At 51.5% G+C, this 25,719-nt stretch overlaps 1 protein-coding gene across 1 annotated transcript in view; it reads right to left on the bottom strand.

The window, feature by feature from the left end:
• The window catches only part of si:dkey-118j18.2, a 126,589-nt gene that overhangs the window by 100,188 nt on the left and 682 nt on the right, over positions 1-25,719 (bottom strand). The window contains exon 2 of the mRNA XM_038796860.1: positions 2,606-2,679. The gene's annotated coding sequence lies outside the window, so the exon portion shown is untranslated. The remainder of the gene's footprint in view (positions 1-2,605; positions 2,680-25,719) is intronic.

Below are 25,719 nucleotides of genomic sequence, written 5' to 3'. Positions count from 1 at the left end.
GTGGAGTTTTATAAGAAATTCTCAGATCTGCTGGGCCCGCTGCTTGTGAGGACCCTGAATGAGGCGAGGGCGGGGGGGGGGAGGGGGGGCCTTTGCCCCCGACGACGATGTCCAGAGCAATAATCTCACTAATCCTGAAGTGGGATAAGGACCCACTCCAATGTGGGTTTTATAGGCCGATCTCGCTCCTCAACGTGGATGCAAAGTTGTTAGCCAAGATACTGTCCAGGAGGGTGGAAGATGTGGTCCCGATGGTTATACACGAGGACCAAACGGGGTTTGTGAAGGGGAGACAGCTGAATGTTAATGTGCGGCGGCTACTCAATGTTATGATGATGGCGTCGGCGGATGGGGAGGTGGAAATAGTAGCATCGATGGATGCGGAGAAAGCTTTCGATAGAGTGGAGAGGAGCTACCTGTGGGAAGTGTTGAGGAGATTTGGGTTTGGTGAGGGATTCATTAGCTGGGTGAGGCTTCTGTATAATGCCCCGGTAGCGAGCGTGGTGACGAATGGGAGGAGATCGGAAGACTTTCAGCTGTCCCGGGGGACGAGGCAGGGGTGCCCCTTGTCTCCCCTGCTCTTCGCGTTAGCGATTGAGCCCTTGGCCATGGCACTGAGGGATTGTGCGGGGGGCGGGGAGGAGCACCGATTGTCGCTGTACGCGGATGATTTACTGCTGTACATTGCGGATCCGGTGGGGGGGATGCCAGAGGTGCTGAAGATACTTGGGGAGTTTCGGGATTTTTCGGGCTATAAGCTCAAAGTGGGGAAGAGTGAGCTGTTCGTGCTGCACCCGGGGGACCAGGAGAGGGAGATACAAGAGCTCCCGTTGAAGAGGGCGGTGAGGAGCTTTAGATATATTGGGGTCCAGATAGCTAGGAGCTGGGGTGCCCTGCATAGGCTAAATTTTTTGAGGTTGGTGGAACAGATGGAGGAGGAGTTCAAGAGGTGGGACGTGTTGCCACTCTCGTTGGCGGGTAGGGTCCAGTCAGTTAAGATGACGGTGCTCCCGAGGTTCTTGTTTCTCTTCCAGTGCCTCCCCATATTGATCCCGAAGGCTTTTTTTAGGAGGGTTAACAGGAGTATTCTGGGGTTCGTGTGGGCGCGCAAGACCCCGAGGGGGAGGAGGGTATTCCTGGAACGAGGCAGGGAGGTAGATGGGTTGGTGTTGCCCAACTTGTGTGGATACTACTGGGCTGCAAATGTGGCAATGATCCGTAGGTGGGTGATGGAGGGGGAGGGTGCCACATGGAAGAGGATGGAGGCGGCGTCCTGTGTGGGCACGACTTTGGAGGCGCTGGTGACGGCCCCGCTCCCACTCCCCCCGGCAAGGTATTCTACGAGTCCAGTAGTGGTGGCTTCCCTCAAAATTTGGGGACAGTGGAGGCAGCATAGGGGGGAAGTGAAGGCCTCAGTGTGGGCCCCGATACGGGGCAATCACCGGTTTGCACCAGGGAGAATTGATGGTGGGTTTTTGAGTTGGCATAGGGCAGGCATCAGGCGGATGGGGGACCTTTTCCTCGATGGGAAGTTTGCGACTTTAGAGGAGTTGGAAGGGAAGTGGGGTCTCCCCCCGGGAACAATTTTAGATATATGCAGATTAGGGTGTTTGTTAAGCGGCAGGTGGCGGAGTTTCCGCTACTGCCGCCTAGGGGAGTGCAGGATATGGTGCTCTCGGGGACGTGTGTCGGTGAGGGCAGGATCTCGGCAATTTATCAGGTGATGCAGGAGGAGGAGGAGGAGGAGGCCTTGGTGGAAGAGCTGAAAGCGAAGTGGGAGGTGGAGCTAGGGGAGGAGATCGATGAGGGGACGTGGGCGGAAGCACTGGGGAGGGTGAATTTTTCCTCTTCTTGCGCATGGCTCAGTTTGATTCAGCTGAAAGTGCTGCATAGGGCGCACATGACTGGGGCCAGGATGAGCCGGTTCTTTGGAGGAGAGGACAGATGTGGGAGGTGCTCGGGGGGCCCGGCGAACCATACCCACATGTTCTGGCCGTGTCCGGCGTTGGAGGGGTTCTGGAAGGGGGTGGCGGGGACCCTGTCCAAGGTGGTCAGCTCCAGTGTGGAACCGGGCTGGGGGCTCGCGAGTTTTGGGGTAGTATCGGAGCCGGGAGTGCAGGAGGCGAGAGAGGCCGGCATTCTGGCCTTTGCGTCTCTAGTAGCCCGGCGTAGGATTCTTTTGCAATGGAGGGACGCGAAGCCCCCGAGCCCGGAGGCTTGAATTAACGACATGGCCGGGTTCATCAGGCTGGAGAAGGTCAAGTTTGCCCTGAGGGGGTCGGTACAAGGGTTCTTCCGGCGGTGTCAGCCCTTTCTCGATTTTCTGGCGGAGGGTTAGAGGGTGGTCAATCTCAGCAGGAACCAGGCCGGGGGGGGGGGGGGGGTTAGGGATTTGTTAAGGGGGTTTGTTTTTGTGACTGTTTGTTTGCTACTTGCTTGTTTTTTTTTGTATTGTTATATAATTTTTACTTTTGAACTTCAAAATTCTGCAGGTAAAACCTTGTTTACCACAGGCCTAACATGACCTCAAATATGAGAAAAGATGCCATTGTGTTCAATAAATCTTAATAATGTTAGAGTATGTAGCAAAAATAGTTTGGCTTACCATTGTGTCCTTCAATTTGCTCTGAAGTGTTGGCAAAAGCTATGTTGATAGAGCTATAAAGTTCAGGCTAAAAACTGAAAACAGACTTAACGTAAGTAAAATTATATCAAAGCGATTTTAAAAAAACCTGAAAGTTATTATTACAGTTGCTTACTGAAACCATCTGTTTCAAAAAGTATAAATTCAAATAAATCTTATCAGGTCTCTCATTCATAACATTTGAACATGAGTCCATGCTTTAAAAGGAAACTGTCAAGGCACATGAAAGCTCCAAACAGAGCTTATACTTTTCGTTAAAGTTCAAGGTTGTGAGGGGAGGGGGGCCTGTGCAGGGGTCCCTACACTGGCAAGTGTCGGTTGGCTAGTGAACGGAGGTGTGGTGGGGGGATGGGCCAAAGAGGTGTGAAATGTGTGTGTGTGTGGGGGGGGGGGGGGGGGGGGGGGGGGTTCGATACTGGGTGAGGTGTTTTTTAGAGGATGTGGATGGGGGGATTCTGGGAGGGGGGTTTCGATGGCAACAATGGGATGGGGTGAGCCAGGCCCAGTGGGCTGGGGCCGGAGTTACAATGATGTTGGATAGGAGGGGTGGGGGGAGGGAGAGACCCCCAGTTAGATTAGTTATATGGCACGGGAGGGGGTTGGGAGGGCCAGTAAAGAGATTGAGGGTGTTTGAGCACCTAAAAAGTTTCAAGGCTGATGTGGTTATGTTACAGGAGACTCATTTGAGGGTGAAGGACCAGGAGAGGCTTAGGAAGGGTTGGGTAAGCTAAGTGTCATACGGGGTTCGACAGCAGGGTGCGAAATGTTCCGGTTTTGGTCAGTGAGAGTAATGTTCCAGATGGAGAATATGGTGGCGGACCGGGAGGGTAAATACGTGATAGTGACAGGGGCATTGGAGGGGAGGTTAGTAGTGTTGACAATTGTGTATGGCCCAAAGTGGGAGGATGTAGGGTTCATGAGGAAGGTATGGGGGGGCCATTCCGGACTTGGATTCGCACAAGCTCATAGTAGGTGGGGACTGGAACATTGTGCAGGAGCCAAGGCTGGACAAGTCGCTTTGTAGCCATCTAGGATGGCCACTTACAAAGGGATGACCACTTACAAAGGATCCCAGGAAATATGGCCACCTGCAAAGGACCGTGGGAAATATGGTCAACCCAGGACTCAGACGCTCAGAGCTTATGTATATTGGCAACTCAGATAACTAGACGCTATTGAAACCCCAGCTACTTTGCATTCTAATGGACCATTTTCCCAGGACAAAAGACGTACTCAGGTGTAAAATACAGATCCAGACACATCGGCGCCACTCCCTTCACCCAGGAAGCCCAAACAGCCAAGGTCAATGACCACTCAGGACATGCCCAGCCATCAAGGCACCCGCCCCGTTATTGGCTAAAAGCGAAGGCAGTAATCGAAGCCTGCCGAATTATTGGGTCCAAAGCTAAGGACCACCCAAAAGAGCGCGAAACCCCGAAGGATAAAAATAGATGCTGCCATGTGTCTAGTCTCTTTAGGCCCCGGCGCACCGGCACTCTCTTGGTCCGGCCTACGCCTGATACCAATTGCAGCACCACGATCAGAAGCAAGTTCAAAATCAACGACTGCTACCAGACGGATGAGCCCAGCAGAAACCCAGCCATGCCAGATCCGAACAAAAGCCTTGTTCCTCTGCATAAAGCCGGGTGCCTGAAGTTAAGTACAGGTTGTTCGGTGTATTTTTGCTTGTAGTGTTTTACGTTGCATGTCGAAATAATTCTTGTGTGTAAATAAACTATTATTGAACTTGAACTAACTAACTGGTTGTTGGGTCTTTGATCGATATCCGGTTAAACCTTGTGGTGGTATCATCTGATACCTGGCGACTCTGTAAGCAATATCCTCATTAATAACTGTCAGATTAATATCTGAATAAAGTAGATACCCCAAACTTGGCAACATTATTGGTGACGCTAGTAAGATAGGATTCCACTCATTAAAATGAGCAACATTATTGGCGTCTCCGGTGCCGATTGGCAACAGCTTGCCCATTCTGGGGGGCGGGGCGAAGGCACTCGCTGGGCGTATGGAGGAAATGGGAGGAGAGGACCCGTGGAGATTTGTGCATCCGAAGTAGCGGGAGTACTCGTTTTTCTCCTCGGTCCACAAGGTTTATTCGAGAACAGACTTTTTTGTAGTAGGGAAGGCACTGTTGGCTGGGGTTAGGGGATCAGAATATTAGCTGACAGCAATTTCAGATCGTGCGCCGCATTGGGTGGACATGGTCTTGGAGAAGGGGACAGTGCAAAGGCTGGGGTGGAGATTGGCTGTGGGGTTGCTGGGAGACTGTAAGTTTTTGTGAAAAGATTAGGTGGGTAATTGAGGAGTATGTGGGTTTTAATTACACTGGGGAAGTATCGCAGGTGGTGGTGTGGGAGGCCCTGAAGGCAGTGGTGAGGGGGGTGGTTATATCGTCTAAGGCTAAGGTGGATAAAGAGAGGGTGAAGTGGCAAAGGCTGATAGATGAGATGTTGGAGGTGGGCAGGTGGTACGCGGGGGATGCAGATCCAGCACTTTTAGATTGAAAGAGGGAGCTAAGGGCTAGTTTTAATCGGTTATCCATGGGTAAGGCGGTGTGCCAATTGAGGCGGGCGAGGGGACCAGTTTATGAGTATGGGGAGAAGGCGGGACGCATGTTGGCAGGCCAGCTTCAGAGAAAGACGGCGGCGAGGGAAATTGTCCAGGTGCGGGATAGGACGGGGAAATTGGTGGTGGCCCCGAACCACATTAACAGGGTGTTTGAGGAGTTCTATGAAAATTTGTATAGGTCGGAGCCACCGGGGGAGGATCAGGGGATGTAGGAGTTCCTGGACAGGCTGCAGTACTCAAGGTTGGGGGAGGAAGACAGGGCTACATTTGGAGAGGTCAATAGGGGAGCAGGAGATAAAGGAGGCAATTGGGAGGATGCAGTCGGGGAAGCTGGCAGGGCCAGACGGGTCCCCAGTGGAGTATTATAAAAAATTTAAGCACACGTTGGCGCCACTGATAGCAGGGATGTTTTAGGAGGCGATAGGGAAAGGGGTGTTGCCCCATACTTTGGGGTAGGCCTTAATCTCTCTGTTTCTGAAGAAAGGTAAGGACCCGATGGAGCGTGGGTCATGCAGGCCTACATCGCGACTGAATGTGGATGTGAAGATATTGGCAAAAGTTCTGGTGGCTAGGCTGGGGCGTGCCTCCCGAAGGTGATAGACGGAGTTCGTGAAAGGGAGGTAGCTATTCTCAAATACAGGAGGGTGCTAAATGTAGTCATGACACCGGCTGAGGGAAAGGAGACAGATGGTGGTTGCGCTGGACGTGGAAAAGGCATTTGATTGAGTAGAGTGAGGGTATTTGATTGCGTTTCTTGAGAGATTTGGGATTGGGCCGAGATTTACGGAGTGTGTAAGGCTATTGTATAAGGAACCAAGAGCAAGTGTCCACACAAACAATATGACTTTGGGGTACTTTGCCCTGCATCGGCGAACCAGGCAGGGGTGTCCTATATTCCCTCTGTCATTTGCATTAGTGATTGAGCCTTTGGCCATCGCACTGGGGAACTTGGGGATGTGGAAGTGGATAGTACATGGGGGGGGGGCAGTGTGGAACATGGGTATCCTTGTACGCAGATGATCTATTACTGTATGTATCAGAGCCGAGTGCATTGATGGGTATACTGGAGCTTCTCCGAACGTTTGGATCCTTTTCGGAGTAAACTAAACCTGGAAAAAAGTGAATACTTTGTGGTGTCCTAGCCGGGAGTGGGAGAGCTGCCATTCCGCAGGGCGGTAATGGGGGGGGGGGGGGGGGGGGGGGGGTGCTCCATAGATACAATATTACTAGCTTGGTGGGGAGGGTTAAAGTGGATTTGGCAAGGTGGAATAGTCTTCCTCTGTCGATTGCAGGTCTGGTGCAGGTCATTAAAATTAATGTTGTGCCGTGATTTTTGTTTGTCTTTGAGTGCCTACCGATCTTCAAGGAGGTGGATAAGCTGATCACCTTGTTCATTTAGGGAGGGGGGAAGGTAGCCAGGGTTAGGAAAGCAGTTCTGCAGAGAGTAGTTCGGCAGGCAGGGGGATTGGGCCTCCCGAATTTATTGTACTATTACTGGGCGGCGAATGCCGAAAAGGTGAGGAGTTTGGTGGGGGGGGGGGGGGGGGGGGGGGGGCGGCAGGTAGTCCCAGTGGGTTAGAATGGAGGAGAGTCTGTGCAGAGGGTTGGGGCTGAGGGCATTTGCAACAATGCCACTCCCGATGGCTCCGGTAAATACTCTGTGAATCCGATGGTGGTGGTGGTGCTTAAGATTTGGAGACAGATGAGGTAGCACTTTAAGATGTGGGCGGGGTCAAGAAAGCTGTCGATTGGAGGGAACCATAGGTTTGAGCCACGAAAGTTGGACGGGAGATTTCGGAGATGGGAGTTTGGTTATTAAAAGAACGGTTCCTGGAAGGTCATTTTGCGAGACTTGAGGGGTTGGGGAGAAATGAGGGGCCGATTCTCCCAAAGGGAGACAAAGTGCCGACGCCGGAGTGAAAACGGGAGTGTTTCACTCCGGCGTCGGAGGCCGCTCCTCGCCCCCTATTCTCCCACACCCAGGGGGCGAGGAGCGGCGGCACGTCAATCTCGCCGCCTGAATGACGCGGCCGGCGGCGCCTAAATGACATCACCCGCGCATGCGCAGGTTGGCCAGCGCCAACCCGCGCATGCGCGGTTGCCGTCCTCCCCTCCGCTGCCCCGCAAGACATGGAAGATTGACCTTGCGGGGTGGCGGAGGGAAAAGAGTGCGTCTTTCAGAGATGCCGGCTCGACGATCGGTGGGCACCGATCGCAGGCCAGACCCCTCCTGAGCACCATCCTGGTGCTCGATCCTCCCTCCGCCCCTCCCTCCGCCCCCCCCACGCAGCGGTCGTGCGCTGTTCACGCCGGCAGCTACCAGGTGTGGTTGGCGCCGGCGTGAACCGGTCGGATTAGGAAGGTCGCTCGGCCCATCCGTGCCGGAGAATCGCCGCTCGACCGGAGCGGCGATTCTCCGAGCGGCCTGTCGCAAAACACGACACGCTGTTTTGGGGGGGTGGGAGAATCGTGTGCGGGTGACAGGGCGGCGTGGCGTGAATCGCCCAGCACTCCCGCGATTCTCCCACCCGGCGTGGGGGTCGGAGAATCGCGCCCATGGATTGGGGCAGGGGGAACTATTTAGATACCTGGAGTTCCGGAACTTTGCCAGGAAGGAGGTTCAGAGCTTCCCGATACCACCGGCCCCCTCGTTGATGGAAGAGGATGGGGGGTTATTAGTGATGTTGAGCACATTGTTTAGGGGATGACAACAGGAGTAATGGAGAAGAGGGTGGTGTCTTCGATCTCTGGGAGGATTTTGGGGGAGGATAAGGTATCCTTGGAGGGGATTAAAGCCACTTGGGAGGAAGTGTTGGGGAGGTTATGGAAGAAGGTCTGTGGTGTGAGGTGCTCCGAAGGGTAAACGCCTTAACTTTGTGCGCGAGTCTGGGGCTGATACTGCTGAAGTCAAGAGGGCGAGGATGAGCTGCCTCTTTGAAGGGATAGAGGATGTAGGTGAGCGCTGTGGGAGGAGCCCCACAGACCATGTTCACATGTTTTAGTCCTGCCCGAAGCTGGAGAAGTATTGGCGGGAGGTGTTTAAGGCCATCTCGGGGGTAGTACATGTGAGTTTGGAGCCAGGGTCCCTAGAAGCCATTTTCGGGGTGTCGGACCAGCCCGGGATGCAGGCAGAGGCAAATGTTTTGGCCTTTGCCTCGCTGATTGCCCAGAGGCGAGTCCTGCTGGGGTAGAGGTCAGCTTCTGCGCCCTGTGCCTCGGCTTGGCAGGAGGACCTGCTGGAATTATTGACACTCTAGAAGGTGAAGTTTGAGCTGAGGGGGAAGAACAAAGGGTTGTACAATTCATGGGGATTGTTTATCATGCACTTTCAAGAATTGGTTGTCATCGAACATTACGGGAAGGATGGGGGGTTATTAGTGATGTTGAGCACATTGTTTAGGGGATGACCGTTAATTTTCTTTTGGTAGTTTTGTTTTCCTTGGAATATAGGGTGATGTTGGGGTTTGTATATTGAAGGGGATGCTGTTTAGGGGATTGGTACTGCATTTGGTATTGTTGGTTTTCTCTTGTGTATTTAATGAAAATATGGAAAATGAGAATAAAAAGATGTTTTTTAAAAAGTTCAAGGTTGTACAATGGAAGTACAGATATTCTGTGCTTTTGTTATGATTGTGACTGATGGAACTTGGCTTGACAGATCCTAACTTTTGTTTTTTCGTTTAGATCCGTGGTAGGCAGCTACTGAACAAATTCACAGGATTATCGATGAATATTTAACAAAACGATAAAACATTAAGAAAAGATTAATTACAACACACAACTCCTTTACCCCTGATTTACCATTATAGCTATATACAGAACTGTAAGAATAACACAAGTTACAAAATCTATCCTGTAGTCTAATGTTCTTGGTAAGTGCACAGTCAGTGTAAACCAATTGGCAGACTGTGGTCAGACACACCACACTCAGAAACTAAGTGACAGATGCCACCCAAGACAACTTCTATGGAGTTCTCATAAATTCCCCCAGGCACGTCACACTTGAGCCAATTGGTCTCACTGGAGCTCTGACTTTCACATGAGGGTTTCCAAATTCCACAAAACACATTTTGGAATCTTCTCCCAAACAATGCTTTCTCTTGGATAGCTTCACCAAGGATCTGCCACCAGGGTTTTAAATTCTCCTCCCAATATGCCTCTGCCCTGGATCACCACATGCATTCTGGCTTCCATACAATCTCTCGCATCCCCAGCCACACAAAACAAACACCACTGCATCACAGGCTATATAAAGATGTCATTCACCTTTGGATCATCTCGAATATCTGGCTGCTTGCAAGCCAAAGTCCACAGGTCTGCAGGTTGCAGCCTTGTCTTTAACTTGAAGCCTCTGTCTCTGCTCTTGACTTTACAGAACAGAACATTTTTTTCTAGATTCCTATTCTTAATTCCTTTGAATTCATAGCCTCCCTGGAACTCTCTTCTGTCTCATTCCCTGGTTACGGGGGCTTTCTGTTCTTGAGCTTGGAATTGGCTTTCTGTCCCTGTGTATTGTCATGCATGTTCCAGCACTTTCTGTGGAGCTGCTTACTCTTGGGTTACTTTTTTCCAACTGAACTAACTGCTTTTGCTTTCTGTTTGGGCCCCTGGTTACTAAGCAACAGCCCAGTTTTTTTTTAAAAACCTTGGGCTGGATTCTCTATTCCTGAGGCTAAATGCTGACGCCAAAGTAGTGAATTTATGTACAGTGTTTCATCAGGGAAAAGAAAAAAAAATGTCCTTTGAAAGTCCGGTGCCAGTTAGAGGTTCAACCGGTCTGGTGCCCTGACGTTCCGCTGGGAGCGACGTAGCAGTGGCGGCGATGTCGATGCTGGCAATGTCGATGCTGGCTGATGTTGGATGACGCCTGGAGTGTGCCGAAAACCTCTTCATCCTCTGGCGTGGGCAGGGGAAGGAAGGATGGTCCTGGTGGGGTTAATATTGGGAGCGCCGGGGGAGGGGAGGGTGGCCGGAGAAGTGTGTATGGGTGGAACCTGCTGGTGCCAGGTCCCTGAGGGAGATAGTATCTTGGCGACCATCGGGGTACGCCACATAGGCATACTGGGGGTTGGCATGGAGCAAGTGCACCCGATCCACCAACAGGCCTTGTGGAGTCGGACGTGCCTATGGAGCAGGACCGGTCCTGGAGCTGCGAGCCAAGTGGGGAGCGACACCCCGGATGTGGAAGGCAAAAAGATGTTCATCGGGTCTGTTATTCGTAGCGGTGCACAGTAGTGACTGGATGGAGAGTGGTGCATCAGGGAGGACCTCCTGCCAGCGAGAGGCTGGGAGGTTCCTGGATCGTAGGACGGCCAGTTGGACGGCCCTCCTTACCATCCCGTTCTCCCTCTCTACCTGCCCGTTTCCCCGGGGATTATACCCTTCCCCCCCCTCCACCTCTCCTTCACCCTGTCTCCAATGGGTCTGTCATCCATACATGTCCACACAGTTCCTGTCTCCAAGATCACCCGCAGTCAGTAGGCTCCCCAATAGTTAGTGTCCTGGTATCTGGGGGAATGTTGTTGTTCCCTTGCAGAGGTAGTTTTTGATTTGATTGTATCTTTTTAAAAATGATTTTTATTGCCATTTTCAATTATACACAGTAACACTTTACATTCAACATTTACAGCACGTGTGGTTCTTATATACATACAATCTTTCTTCCTCCCTCCCCCACCCCCTTCCTGGCCCCTTCTTGGCACCCCCCTCTTTCGTTCAGCGTGTTCTGACCCTAGATCCTATTTTCCCATCCCCCTCCCTTCCCTTTATGTTTTCTGTTGCCGGCTGATGCACTATCAATTGCACGAAAGACTCGGATTGGTACAATAGAGGCTTTATTACAGTCAGATGCATGGCCTCCTACTGCAGCTGGCAGAATGGCTGATCAGGAGGAGTCATGCATATTTATACGGCTCCTTGTGGGCGGTGATAGTCGGCAGGGGCTACCGGCGAACCTGTGGTATAGGTACTACCGTACATCCCCTAATACAGGTGCACACAGGTAACACAGTGGATCAGCAAATTCACCCCCTGTTAAAAATGAGTCCGGCGGGTGTGGCGTGGAACTATATATAGAATTGTGAATTATTTACAGAGGGGAGGGGGAAAAAAGTATACGTCCATCTTGTAGTCTGGTGCCTGTCAGAGGTTAAACCTGTCCGGTGGTTTGACGGTTCGCTGGGAGCGACGTAGCGGCGGTGGCGATGTCAGTGCTGGCGGTGTCGGCGTTGACGACGTCGGTGCTGGCGGTGTTGGTGCTGGCCATTAGTTGGATGACTCCGGGAGCGTGCCGAAATCTTCCTCGTCCTCTAGCGTGGGCAGGGGAAGGAGGGATGGACCTGGTGGGGCTGATGCTGGGAGCGCTGGGGGAGGGGAGGGTGGCGCGTAGGTAGGGAAGTGTGTGGGAGTGGAACCCGAGGGAGCCAGGTCCCTGAGTGAGACCGTATCCTGGCGGCCGTCGGGGAACTCCACATAGGCATATTGGGGGTTGGCGTGGAGCAGGCGTACCCTGTCCACCAAGGGGTCCGCCTTGTGGAGTCGGACATGCCTACGTAGTAGAACCGGTCCTGGAGCTGCAAGCCAAGTCGGGAGCGACACCCCGGATGTGGACTTCCTAGGGAAGGTAAATACACGTTCATGGGGTGTGTTATTTGTGGCGGTGCACAGTAAAGACCGGATGGAGTGCAGTGCATCCGGGAGAACCTGCTGCCAGCGAGCGGCTGGGAAGTTTCTGGACCATAGGGCCAGCTGGACGGCCCTCCAAACCGTCCCGTTCTCCCTCTCTACCCTCCCGTTTCCCCGGGGGTTGTAGCTGGTCGTCTTGCTGGAGGCGATACCCCTGCTGAGCAGAAACTGACGCAGTTCATCACTCATGAATGAGAATCCCCTGTCGCTGTGGATGTAGGCGGGGAAACCGAACAGAGCGAAGATTGTGTTTAGGGCTTTGATGACGGTGGCAGACATGGGATGGCGAAGGGGAATCTGGAGTACACATCGACGACACTGAGAATATACGTGTTTAGGTCGGTGGAGGGGAGGGGCCCTTCGAAATCCACACTGAGGCGTTCAAAGAATCGGGAGGCCTTCACCAGGTGCGCACGGTCCGGCTGGTAGAAGTGCGGCTTGCACTCCGCACAAACCTGGCAATCCCTGATGACTGTCCGTACTTCCTCAACAGAGTAGGGCAGATTGCGAGCCTTGACAAGATGGTACAATTGTGTGACCCCCGGGTGACAGAGGTTGTGATGTAGGGCCTGGAGTCAGTCCACTTGTGCGCTGTGTTGCTCGTTTTGGGTGAGTGTGCTTAACACTCCTCCAATAGAGGCAGTGTGCTTAACACTCGTTTGGCTCTGTTTCTTATTTCTATGTTCTGGAGTCGTCAGGTGCCGTAAGAGACACCGTCACAAGCATCAAGGTCAAGTTCAAAGCAATAAAGCTATACACCAATTAGTAAGTCCAAACAGTTAGAGTTTATTATAACAATTATAATAAATACTCATGCACACGCTAAAGACTAACTTACTTCTCTACCATTAAACGACTAATACTTATCTAAGAAGGAATAGGCAAGGTCAGGGAACAAGGCCTTCATTCCGTTCTGGTCTGCAACTTCTTGATACTACTGGTCGGCACGGGTATAAGTAGTGCCTGGGTCAAGGTAGCGATTGTCGTTTTGGCACTTACTTATCGATGGCTGCTGCTCAACGGCTGGTGTAAAAGACAAGATCTGGAGGCTGGAGTCGGAGGCCGGAGACAGGAGACCGAACCATGTGCGGGACATTCTTTTATAGGTCCCCAGAGGTCCGTGCCCCTTGGGGCGGGCTCTCTCACCTGCTGGGGATCGATTGGGTCTTTCCCAATCGATATGATTCGAACCCCCCTATCCTAGGGTCGTTCCTTGATGGCTGGGGCGGTTCTTAGGGCTTATTGTCCTGGTTTCGTTGGCGCCATCCTGTCTGCTTAGCTATTGAAAAGTATCGATAGATACTTAAATGTATCTATTGTATCTGGGACTGTCCCGGTATCACCTCATTAGTATGCAGATCGTTTTCCCATTAACATCGCTGCCTGGACTCTGCAGCTGTGGGGAAACCGGTTTTTGCAAATGTCTGAATGCTGCAAGCTTCTGCAAGCTGTTTGCTCTTTACTGTCCGTTTTTCCTTGCAGTCTTTGCAGTTCTCCATTTTGTATACTGGTGTCCATTTTAGATGGCTACAGCCGGCACATGTACCTCGGGATATGGCGTCTGGGGTCTCGTTGAGTTTGCCGGGGCTTTACAAAATCTCGTAGTTGTAGTTTGAGAGCTCGATCCTCCACTTCAAGATTTTATCATTTTTGATCTTACCCTGCTGTGTGTTATTGAACATGAAGGCTACCGACCGTTGGTCAGTGAGGAGAGTGAATCTCCTGCCGGCCAGGAAATACCTCCAATGCCGCTTTCCAACGATAGCTTGGGCCTCTTTTTCGACGGACGAGTGCCGTATTTCTGAGGCATGAAGGGTGTGGGAAAAGAATGCCATGGGTCTGCCTGCCTGATTGAGGGTGGCGGCAAGTGTGACGTCTGATGCGTCGCTTTCTACTTGCAAGGGCAGTGTCTCGTCGACTGCGTGCATCCCGGCCTTGGCTATATCAGCTCTGATATGGGTGAAGGCCTGTTGTGCCTCGGCCGTAAAAGGACAGTGGATGGACTGGATGAGTGGGCAGGCCTTGACCACATAGTTTGGGATCCACTGGGCGTAGTAGGAGAAGAACCCCAGGCAGCGTTTGAGGGCCTTGGGGCAGTGGGGGAGTGGAAGATCCATGAGGGGGTGCATGCGGTCGGGATCGGGCCCCAGAACTCCGTTCTGGACCACATAGCCGAGGATGGCTAAGCGGGTTGTGCTGAACACGCACTTCTCCTTGTTGTAGGTGAGGTTAAGGAGAGTGGCGGTGTGGAGGAATTTGGCAAGGTTGGCGTCGTGGTCCTGCTGATCGTGGCCGCAGATGGTGACGTTGTCTAGATACGGGAAGGTGGCCCACAAACCGTACCGGTCGACCATTTGGTCCATCTCCCTTTGGAAGACCGAGACCTTGTTAGTCACGCCGAAGGGAACCCTGAGGAAGTGATAGAGACGACCGTCCGCCTCGAAAGCAGTATAGACGGTCTGATTTACGAATGGGGAGCTGGTGGTAGACGCATTTGAGGTCTATCGTTGAGAAGACCCGGTACTGCGCAATCTGATTGACCATATCAGATATACGTTGGGGGGGGGGGGGGGGGGGGGGGAACGTGTCGCGCTGCGTGTACCAATTGATGGTCTGGCTGTAGTCCACGACCATTCTATGTTTCTCCCCAGTTTTAACAACTACCACTTGGGCTCACCAGGGGCTGTTGCTGGCCTCGATGATGCCTTCTCCTCGATGAAGCAACCGCTGGACCACGGACCTGATGAAGGTCTTGTCCTGGGTGCTGTACTGTCTGCTCCTGGTGGCCCCGCCCACTGCTCCTCCAGCGCGGGAGAGAAGCCCGTGCTTCCATCCCGAGCCCCGAGTCCCGCCCCCCCGACCCAACACGCGGGAAAAGACGGGCAAATGACCCAACAGGACCGCGAACCACTCCCAAACTCTCAACCAGTGAAAAAAAAACAGATGTGATAAAACGCCCAAGTAAACAGATAAAAGTCCCAAAAAAGCGAAAAAGCAGAACAGCAAAAAGACATCATCAAATAGAACCGATAAAAGCGAAAGGATACCAAGGAAGACAAAGCTTCCGGGCTGTGTACACCGTTCCCCAGCCCCCAGTTCAAGTCCAGCTTCTCTGCCTGGACGAAAGCCCAGGCCTCCTCCGGAGAGTCAAAGTAGAGCTGGCGGTCTTTATAAGTGACCCAGAAGCGTGCCGGCTGTAACAGGCCAAACTTGACCACCTTCTTGTGGAGCACTGCCTTCGTCCGATTAAAACCAGCCCTTCTCTTTGCCACCTCCGCACTCCAGTCCTGGTAGATCCTGACCTCCGCATTCTCCCACTTACTACTCCTCTCCTTCTTCGCCCATCTCAGCACACACTCAAGGTCGACGAAGCGGTGAAAACGGACCAGCACCGCCCGAGGCGGCTCGTTTGGCTTTGGTTTCCTCAGCAGCACCCGATGGGCACCCTCCAGCTCCAAGGGTCCCTGGAACGACCCCGCGCCCATTAGCAAGTTCAGCATCATAGTCACATAGGTCCTCAAATCCGAACCATCCAGCCCCTCTGGGGGGCCTAGAATCCGCAGGTTCTTCCGACAGGTGCGGTTCTCCATCTCCTCCATCCTCGCTGACCACTTCTTGTGGAGCGCCTCGTGTGACTCCACCTTCACTGCCAGGCCCAGGAGTTCGTCCTCGCTCTCCGAGGCCTTTTGCCGAAGCTCTCGGATCTCCGCACCCTGAGCCGTCTGGGTCGCTATGAGCTTGTCCAGGGAGGCCTTAAGCGGTTCCAGGATCTCTGCCTTCAGCTCCCTGAAGGAGTGCTGAAGCAGCTCCTGCTGCTCCCGCGCCCACTGCTGCCACGCTGCTGATTCCCCGCCCGCCGCCATCTTGCCTTTCCTGCCTCGCACCTTTCTCTGCTCCAAAGCCGATTTTTTGACGGCTCCACTCCTGGTCTAGGCCATCCACCGGCGGAGAATCTTAGAGGAAGTGTTCCCACACGGGGGAAAGTCCAACCAGTACCGCTACGGGCCCTTAAAAGAACCCAAAAGACCGAAAATAGCGGGAGCTACCGAACATGCGGCTTAGCTCCGCATCACCGCAACCGGAAGTTCCCTCAGCACCCATCACTATTACATTTCTACCCCCAGATCTGCCACCACCTGCTCCATCTGGAACCTCACTCTCTTACCCACCAGAATCGCTAACCCCAGGCCCTGCCATCAAAGCCCGAGTGGAATACCCAACCCTTCCGCAGCCTCACCTGGTCCTTCACCTTCAGATATGCCTTCTCCAACAGCACCACGTCAGTTTTCCAACTCTTATATTTAGATTTATTGTCACATATACCGAGGGAGAGTGAAAAGTATGGTTCTGCGTACAGTCCAAACAGATCGTTTGATACATGAAAAACATAGACATAGAACATACAGTGCAGAAGGCAGCCATTCGGCCCATTGGGTTTGCACCGACCCACTTAAGCACTCACTTCCAGTCTTTCTCCGCAACCCAATAACCTCTCCTCACCTTTTTGGTCACTCAGGGCAATTTAGCTTGGCCAATCCACCTAACCCGCATGTCGTGGACTGTGGGAGGAAACCGGAGCACCCGGAGGAAACCCACGCAGCCACAGGGAGAATGTGCAGACTCCACACAGACAGTGACACAGCGGGGAATTGACATAGACACTGAGTGAAACATACGGAGTGTAGTGGCTACACAGTAGAGAAGATGTGTGGAGAGATCAGTTCAGTCCACAAGAGGGTCATTCAGGAGTCTGGTAACAGCGGGGAAGAATCTGTTTCTGAATCTGCTAGTGCATGCTTTCAAACTTGTGTACTTCTGCCCGATGGAAGAGGTTGGAAGGGAGAATAACCCAGGTGGGAGGGGTCTTTGATTATGCTGCCCATTTTCACAAGGCAGCAGGAGGTGGAGACAGTCACTGGATGGGAGGTGGGTTCGCATGATGGACTGGGCTGTCTGTGTTCACAACTCAATGTAGTTTCTTACGGTCTTGGGCTGAGCAGTTGCCATACCAAGCTGTGATGCAGCCAAAAGGATGCTATCTATAGTGCATCTGTAAAAATCGGTACGAATCACTGATGTTATGCCAAATTTCCTTAGTTTCCGAAGGAAGTATGCGCTGTTGTGCTTTCTTGGTCGTAGCATCGAGGTGGGTGGACCAGGGCAAATTGTTGGTGATGTGCACAGCTAGGAATTTGAAGCTGTCAACCATCTCCACCTTGGCACCATTGATGCAGACAGGGGTGTGTACGATACCTTGCTTCTTGAAGTCAATGACCAGACCTTAGTTTTACTGACATTGAGGGAGAGATTGTTGCCTTTACACCACGCCACTAGGTTCTCTATCTCCCTCCTGTACTCGATCTCATCGTTGTTTGAGATCCGACCAAATACGGCCGTGTCATCAGCAAACTTGTAGATGGAGTTGGAGCCAAGTTTTTCCGCATAGTACAGTATCTAGGGAGTACAGTAGCGGGGCTAAGCCGACAGCCTTGCGGGGCCCCAGTATTGAGAACTGTCATGGAAGACGTGCTATTGTTCAAATGAGAGAAAACTGTAGCTCTCTCCACCAGTCCCCCCAACCCTCGCAAGTTCCACATCACCACCCAGACCCGGGGGGGGTCTCTCATCACTGCCCTCCACTGCACCCCCCCCCCCCCCCCCCCGGCAGTCATAACTGTCGATTGGCACGGTAGCACAGTGGTTAGCACTGTGGCTTCACAGCGCCAGGGTCCCAGGTTCGATTTCCGGCTGGGTCACTGTCCGTGCGGAGTCTGCACGTTCTCCCTGTGTCTGCATGGATTTCCTCCGGGTGCTCCGGTTTCCTCGCACTCGTCCTGAAAGACGTGCTGTTAGGGTGAATTGGACATTCTGAATTCTCCTTCTGTGTACCCAAACAGGCGCCGGAATGTGGCGACTAGGGGCTTTTCACAGTAACTTCATTGCAATGTAAGCCTACTTGTGACAATAAAGATTATTATAACTACTATGCCTGGCCCTGCCCAGCAAGCGGGACCCAGCTCTACCCCTAGTCACCGTCAGCCTCCCTGCCCCTCCCCTTCCCAGAAATGCCCTAGCCAGTTCCTCACGAAACGATCTCACCCAGTATCATCCCCATCATTCACACTGCCCACGCCTATTGAGACCCATCCATTCAGGTTCCAACGGCTGGAGCTCCCCCCCCCCCCCCCACCTTGCTACCATTCACTAGCCAAATTGCTCCTGCTAGCGTGATGGCGCGTATTAGAGCTCCCTCCCCCACACAGTAAAAACAAACCAATACCCTGACCCCACACCTTAATCTTCCAAACTAACAAAACATGATAATCCCTCAAACTCAAAGCAACAAATCCCAACCAATAAACCCCAAACCCTCCCTTCCCAAATATCACTTAACAACAAAAACACAAAACCAAATGAGAGAAAAAAAACACACCAACAATGCCGAAAAAACCAAAAAGTAAAAGAAAAAAGCCTAACACCATCAAAGTCTAAACTCAATTCAGTCCCACTCCTTCAGCTTTAACGAACGAGTGTGGCACGGTGGCGCAATGGTCAGCACTGCTGCCTCATGGGGCTCAGGACCCGGGTTCGATCCCGACCTCGGGTCACTGTCCGTGTGGAGTTTGCGCATTCATTCTCCCAGTGTCTGCATGGGTCTCACCCCCACAACCCAAAGATGTACAGGGTAAGCAGATTGGCCACGCGAGATTGCCCCTTAATTGCAAAAAACGAATTGGGTACTTAAAATTAAAGAAAAGCTTTCACAGATGCCTCTGCCTCCTCTGCTCTCAAAATAGTAACCTTTGGAGTTATGTGTGACCCTCAGTTTCACCTGGTAGACCACTCCAGCCCTCACGTTGCTTTTATACAACGCCGCCTTCGTCCGACCAAAGGCCGCCTGCCTTCTCGCCAACTCTGCTGTGAGATCCTTGGATATACGTATACCACCCCCTTCCTACATCACTTCTTGTTTCAGCTTCGGCCATTTCAGCACCTTCTCCTTCGCGTGATAGCTGTTGAAGCAGACAATCACAGCCCTTGGTCGCTCAGTCGCCTTTGGTTTTGGCCAGAGTGATCGGTGGGCCCTGTCCAACTCGTAGAGGGAAGGGTCCTCCTCCTCTCCCATACACTTAGCAAACATCTCCGCAAAGTATTCTGTAGACCGCTGGCTCACCAGCCCCTGTTCTCCATGTCCTCCACCTTGGCTCTCAGCCCTTTTACTTTCAACCACCTTTCACAGCTCTTCTCCCATCGAGGTGAACTGGTGACTGTGTTGCGACAATGCCTCCGCCACTCCCTTCAGTACCGCCGTCGACGTCTTTGCCAAAGTCCCCTTCATCGAGGCAAGGCTCTGATCCACCGACTCCTTGAGCGAGGTCATCATCTCTATTCGATGCATATCAAAGTGTTTCGAAAACAGTCGCTCAAACTCCCTCGCCATCACATTGCCCAGCTTACCCACCGTAATAGGCACGGCCGCACTCGGTGAGCTTACTCCCGCCATCTTTCCTCCTGCTGAACACCCCACTAAACATGCCGGCGGACTTTTACTCGCTCCTTTTTCCCTGTATTCTTTTTCTGGGGTTTCAACATCCTTTAGATGCCTTAAGCTTTACTACGAATGATCATATGAAATTCTTCCCAACAGCTGGGTACAAAGGGCCAAAAGATAAATGCTCTAGCAGGAACCACCAAACTTGCGACCCCCACCTACATGCCGCCAGCGGAAGTCCCTGATGATCGAGAGATGATAGATGGAGCGAAAATTGGCTGGGTTGGATTTGTGCTGTTTTTTGTGTACGGACATTTCTTGGAAATTTTCCTTGTTGCCGGGTAGTTGTCAGTGCTGTAGCTGCATTGAAGCAGCTTGGCTAGGGGCGCGGCCGGTTCTGGAGCACGTCTTCAGTACTACTGCTGGAATATTGTCAGGCCCGTAGCCTTTTCACTATCCAGTACCTTCAGCCATTCCTTAATATCATGTGAAGTGAATTGAACTAGCTACAGACTGGCATCGGTAATCCTAAGGACCTTCAAAGGCCCAGATGGATCATCCTCTCGGCACTTCTTGCTTAAGATAGTTGTGCATACCTTATCTATTGCACTATGTTGGGCTCTCCCATTGAGGATGGGGATATTTGTGGGGCCACCTTCTCCAGTGAGTTGTGCGATTGTCTGGCACCATTAGCTGAATGTGGCAGGATCACAGAGCTTAGATCTGATCTGTTGGTTGTGAAATCACTTAGCTCTATCTATAACTTGCTGCGTATGCTCTTTTGCCTACAGGTATTCTCGTGCTGCAGCTTCAGCAGGTTGACACCTCATTTTTAGGTACGCCTCATACTCCCCTGGCATGCCCTCTTCATTGAACTAGGGTTGATGCTCTGGCTTGGTGGTAATAGTAGAGGGGTGGGAATATGCTGAGCCATGAGATTAGATAGTATTTGAGTACAATTATGTTGCTGCTGATGGCTCATAGCACCTCATGGTTGTCTGGACTTGAATTGCTGTATGTTTGAAATCTATCCCATTAAGCACAGTGGTAATGGCACACAACACGATGGAGTGCATCCTCAAAATGAAGATGGGATTTAATCTCTTCTGCTATTCCTATGTTCTTTCAGATGTTTATGAAAGATGTGATCTGAAGAAGATAAGTGTTTTTCTGGTTTCTAAGTAAATAGTCAGCCTTCAGCCCTCAATTGACAACAGTCATTTTTTAGCATTGACGGTTATCTCAGTGCTGTTTGTGGGATCTTGCTGTTGCGATGAGATGTATTGTCTAATAATTTTTTTCTCTTTATGTTGGTATTCTAGGTAGGTAAAGTAAGCTGTGTGTATGTGTGCCCAAGGTTAATTAGAAGGTTACTAAACAGGTTGTCTATGAGGTCAAAGAATGAAAGATTAAAGGTGTTAGGTTGATGCATTTCTAAAGAGAGGTTATGGTGAGTTTGAGTTACAGTAGGTGGTTCTAAAATTTGCATTGCAATGCGTGTGGGAAAATTGTTGTTTTCGCTGTTGACTTTCAAAAGGGAATTCAGAGAGGTGACAAAGAACATTTGCTCTGACGGGGTTCCATGAGTAAACAGAGGAAGGTACGTTGAGATTTATTGACCCAAAAGTAGAGGCAAAATTAATGTTTCTTTATGTTTGATGAAGTTGAGTTCAAAGAGGTGACCAATGGCGTCTGAGGTGAAAGGGGGAAAAGATACTTAAGGAAAGGGAGGTTTAACTGAATTGCTGAATTGAATTGCTGTGAGGGAAAGCCCTAAAAATTAGCTACTTTGTGTGGGATGCTGAGAAGCTGTGATTAGAGGCAGCCACTCAGACAGGAGATTCTTTGTTTTAGGAAACAATTTGTTTTTAAACTTCCTTTTGGAGTTCCATTATCATAGTGGAAGTATCTGAGAATTCATGTACCTTTATTAAATGACAACAATTTCTTGACTTGGGTAATATTTACTGGATTTTTCTGGTTAAAATCTATAAGCAGTCATTGCTAAAAGGATCTATCATTATGTACTTTTGACCAAATTATGTATTCTGGCTGGTAGTCATTGCCATGGGAAATGCACCAGTTGATGACGATTAACAGCCCACTTGCCAACCAATCAGCACTCTCATGGAGTTATAATTTTGTTGTTTCCCCTGACATTAGTGTTCTTGCAAATTGTCCTGATGAATGCAAAGACGAAAAGCTCACACAAAAAAAGTTATCTTGTTGAATGTAGTGTACTGGATTTTTAAGAATGCACTAACTTCAAAATTACTGCTAAACAGCCTCACGACGTGTAAAGCTAATTTATGTGGGGGAGGTTGTCAAATTTCTCCATAACTTTAAAAATACCACATTTCAATTTTCAAAGTTTATCTTTTAGTTTATATGCAAATCCAATCATAATCATTTATTTCACTGGCTGAAATTTTCAATTTGAAGTGAAGCATACCAAGTGCTTTTAATTTCTTGTGTTGCTCTGTGAATAGTTCGATGTGGTTCAGCAGCGACCTGGTGGCTGACCTCACTGATACTACATGCCAAACATGCTCTTTAATTGGTGCCAGATTTAAAATGCCTTCGGGAAAGGGGAAATTCACACCAGAGAAATAGCTCAGTCTTTGTGGGTGAGCTTCCTTACTTTGCCACTGACGCTGAAATCCGGGCATCATCCCATAAGACTTGCAACATAGAATTCTGACAGAATCCCGACAATGCAGAAGGACGGCATTTGGCCGATCAAGTCCGTACTGACCCTCCAAAAGAGCATCCACTTAGGCCCACTCCCCCACCCTGTCCCCATAACCAAGCACATTGATCATGGCCAATCCACCTAACTTGCACATCTTTGGACTGTGGGAGGAAACCCACGCAGACACCGGGAGAATGTGCAAACCTCACATGGACAGTCAACCAAGGCCGTAATCGAACCCAGGTCCCTGGCGCTGTGAGGGAGCAGAGCGTGACCAGATTTTATTTAGCTTTGATGAAGTTTATCACTGGGTAAACAGAATATAGTATCTTACTACTCAGCAAAGATGTGTAGGTTAGGTAGCTTGCCTGTGCTAAACTGCCCCTATGTGTCCAAATGGGCATAGAGTGGGGCAGTGGACCGAAGTAAGGTGCTCTTTCAGAGGGCCGGTACAGACTCGACAGGCCAAGTGGCCTCCTTCTGCACTGTCAGGATTCTATGAAAGTTAATAAATAGACCCAAACGAATCACGAGAATGAAGAGTGATTGGGATTAACAAACAGTTTACTGGAAGCATAGTCTGGAAATCTTTTGTGGCCCTGAATCCTTTGGCTTTTGTCATCCAGCCAGCTCTGCATTCAGGCTTGGTTGTTGTTGGAATAAGCATCTGTTCCCATGATATGCCATCAATGAACACACGAGTGGTGAACCTAACTGAGGCTTTAATGAACTAAACGGAAAGCCTGCTGGCCTTGGATCCCGAACTGAGGCAGCGGCGGAGACTACCCACCTTTATACCGAGCCCGAGGGGAGGCGGAGCCAGCAGGCAGTAGTTTACCACATTACATATAATACAGTGGCAGTTTACCGCAATACACATAATATATACTACAGTGGTTCGGAGCCAGCAAGGACAAGCCCAGACATGTAACAATACAATAGTGCTTTACCACATTCATTTTACCACAAATAGTCCAGCGGGGGTGAAGTTGACTTAAAGATCAAGTCTGTCAGGGGCCTTGATCTTCCGCCGTGATTGCCTCAGTCCCGGCTGTGGCGTGGGCACCGGTGTTGAGACCTGCACGTCCGGGAGTGCGTCGTCCTCTTCTTCACCCAGTAGTTGAGTCAGTGGAGGGGGGGGGGGGGGGGGGGGGGCGGTGTGTGGCCGGGGGTAGTGGTGATGGCCGCCGGTGGGCCTGCGGGTGCCAGACCTTGAAGTAGCTGGGTAGGGGTGGAGGGAGACGGTGTAGGATCGGGGTGGTGGTGATGGTCGCTGGGGAACCCGCAGGTGCCAAATCCCGGAGGAAGACCGTGTCCTGTCGCCCGTGATGATGTGCTATGTAGGCATATTGTGGATTGGCATGGAGGAACATGACCTTCTTGACGTGGGGATCTGATTTATGGCTCCTCACATGCTTCCGGACGAGGATGGGCCCTGGGACTGTCAGCCAGGAGAGAGCGAGACACCGGAGGTGGACTTCCTGGGGAAGGCAAACATACGCTCGTGAGGAGACTCGTTGGTGGCGGTACACAGGAGCGACCGGATGGAGTGGAGTGCATCGGAGAGGACCTCCTGCCAGCAGGAGACTTCTAGACCGTAGAGCCAGGAGGACGGCCTTCCAGACCGTCGCATTCTCCCTCTCCACCTGTCCATTGCCCCGGGGGTTATAGCTGGTCGTCCTGCTGGAGGCAATGCTCTTGCTGAGCAGGAACTGACGCAAATCGTCCCTCATGAAGGAGGAACCCCGATCGTAATGGATGTAGGTGGGGAGCCCAAACAAGGTGGAAAGACTGTGCAGGGCCTTGATGACGGTGACAGAGGTCATGTCAGGGCATGGGATGGCAAAGGGGAATCTTGAGTATTCGTCAACAATGTTGAGGAAGTACACGTTACGGTCAGTGGAGGGGAGGGGCCCTTTGAAATCGATGCCGAGGCGCTCAAAGGGGCGCGAGGCCGTTACCGGGTGCGCTCTGTCTGGCCGATAGAAGTTCGGTTTGCACTCCGCACAGACCTGGCAGTCCCTCGTCACGGTCCTGACCTCCTTGATAAAGTAAGGCAGGTTGCGAGCCTTGATAAAGTGAAAAAAATGGGTGACCCCCGGGTGACAGGGGTCATTGTGGAGGGCCCGGAGTTGGTCTACTTGTGCGCTGGCACATGTACCTCGGGATAGGGCATCTGGGGGCTCACTGAGTTTCCCAAGTCAAGACAAGATATCGTAGTTGTAGGTGAAGAGCTCGATCCTCCACCTCAGAATCTTGTCGTTCTTGATTTTGCCCCGTTGTGTATTGTTAAACATGAAGGCAACCGACCGTTGGTCAGTGAGGAGAGTGAATAGCCTGATGACCAGGTAATGCCTCCAATGTCGCACAGCTTCTACAATGGCTTGGGCTTCCTTTTCGACGGAGGAGTGCCAAATTTCAGAGGCATGGAGGGTACGGGAGAAGAAAGCCACGGGCCTGCCCGCCTGGTTGAGGGTAGCGGCCAGAGCAAAGTCCATCGCATCGCTCTCCACTTGGAACGGAATGGACTCGTCCACAGCATGCATCGCGGATTTGGAAATATCTGCCTTGATGCAGTTGAAGGCCAGGCGGGCCTCAGCCGTCAGGGGAAAAATGGTGGATTTAATAAGTGGACGGGCCTTGTCTGCATAATTGGGGACCCACAGGGCATAGTAAGAGAAGAACCCCAGGCATCTCTTCAGGGCCTTGGGGCAGTGGGAGTTCTAGGAGGGGGCGCATGTAGTCGGGGTCGGGCCCTAGGACTCCACGAGTTGTGCGGAAAACGCATTTTTCCTTATTATAGGTGAGGTTCAGGAGTTTAGCTGTGTGGAGGAAGTACCGGAGGTTTTCGTCATGGTCCTGCTGGTCATGGCCGCAGATGGTGACATTATCTAAGAACAGGAACGTGGCCCGCAGCGGTCAACCATTCGGTCCATTTCTCGTTGGAAGACCGAGACCCCATTGGTGACGCCGAAGGAAACCCTGAGGAAGTGGTAGAGGCGGTCCTCCGGGCGGATAGGGAGCTGGTGGTACGCGGACTTCAAGCCAACTGTGGAGAAGACTCGATACTGTGCAATCCAGTGCTTCTCCCCAGTCTTGACGACCACCACTTGGCTCTCCAGGGGCTGGTACTAGCCTCAATGATCCTCTCTCGTCGGAGTTGCTGGACCTCCAACCTGATAAAGGCCCTGTCCCGGGCCAGTGATCGAATGTTGCAGTGGCGTTAGCTGCCTGTGGGTCCAGCTCCAGGCGATCAGGCTTGAGTGATGAATTCATCTCAGATGTTTAGTTTATTAAATTGATATGCCATGGGGCATCACGGTGGCCTAGTGGTTAGCACAACCGCCTCACGGTGCTGAGGTCCCAGGTTCGATCCCGGCTCTGGGGCACTGTCCGTGTGGAGTTTGCACATTCTCCCCGTGTCTGCGTGGGTTTAGCCCCCACAACCCAAAAAAATGTGCAGGGTAGGTGGATTGGCCACACTAAATTGCCCCTTAATTGGAAAAAATTATTGGGTAATCTAAATTTATAAAAAAAAATTGATATGCCATCAATGAACACACGACGAGTGGTGAACATAACTGAGGCTTTAATAAACTAAATGGAAAGCTTCCTGGC

The sequence above is a fragment of the Scyliorhinus canicula genome, chromosome 5 (genome assembly GCF_902713615.1).
Source record: "Scyliorhinus canicula chromosome 5, sScyCan1.1, whole genome shotgun sequence".
Classification (NCBI taxonomy): Eukaryota; Metazoa; Chordata; class Chondrichthyes; order Carcharhiniformes; family Scyliorhinidae; genus Scyliorhinus; species Scyliorhinus canicula.
Note: the sequence above shows the minus strand (reverse complement) of the source record. Positions and strands in the feature narration are given on the sequence as shown.